This window comes from Corvus brachyrhynchos, unplaced genomic scaffold (assembly GCF_000691975.1).
Source record: "Corvus brachyrhynchos isolate BGI_N302 unplaced genomic scaffold, ASM69197v1 scaffold99, whole genome shotgun sequence".
In the NCBI taxonomy this organism is placed as follows: domain Eukaryota; kingdom Metazoa; phylum Chordata; class Aves; order Passeriformes; family Corvidae; genus Corvus; species Corvus brachyrhynchos.
This window is the reverse complement of record NW_008239778.1, coordinates 1,548,007-1,548,570: the sequence shown is the minus strand read 5'-3', so window position 1 is coordinate 1,548,570 and position 564 is coordinate 1,548,007. Positions and strand designations below refer to the sequence as shown.

The 564-nt window shown below is 68.4% G+C and overlaps 1 protein-coding gene across 2 annotated transcripts in view; it reads right to left on the bottom strand.

Annotated features, from left to right (window-relative positions):
• Window positions 1-558, bottom strand: part of RASL10B (RAS like family 10 member B) — an 8,049-nt gene extending 7,491 nt beyond the window's left edge. For both annotated transcript variants that reach the window (XM_008640367.2, XM_017743010.1), the window contains exon 1: window positions 368-558. The gene's annotated coding sequence lies outside the window, so the exon portion shown is untranslated. The remainder of the gene's footprint in view (window positions 1-367) is intronic.
• Window positions 559-564: the final 6 nt, after the last annotated feature.

The window sequence follows — 564 nt, the reverse complement described above, 5'->3', positions numbered from 1 at the left end:
ATGTCCCTCCCATGTCCCCCCTGCAGTGTGCTGGGTGCAGCGCCGTCGCCCCTTCCCTCCCCGGCGCCCAGCGGCATCGGTGCTCTCGTTCCCTCTCCGGACGATCCCCCCGGGCCAGACTCCTTCGGGGGAGGTGGGCAGGACCCCTCTGAAGGAGTCTTTCCCTCCTCCGACGCCGCTGCTCGCTGTGCTCTTGGGCACATCGCTTCACCTCCCCTGTGCCAGCCCCCGGCCCGCGGGCAGGGCTGGGGGTTTCTCTGTGCCCTGGGGGGCACCCCGAGCCCGGGCTGGTTGCAGGCGCCACCAAAGGAGGGACATTTCTGTTGCAGTGTCTGCATTTTTGGGTCACCCCGCACGGAGCATTTACCTGCGTGCTGGACAGAGGGAAGATGCTGGCTGCACCTCCGGGAACATGGTCCGGGCCCCGGGACGCGCTGCTGATGGACTCCCTGCACCCCGAGCCCCACTCCGGGTCACTGTGACCACAGCGAGCACCGAGGTGTCTCCACAGGTCTGGCTGCGACCACACGGGCTTAGCTGAGCCCGAGCAGCGGCGACAGCTCG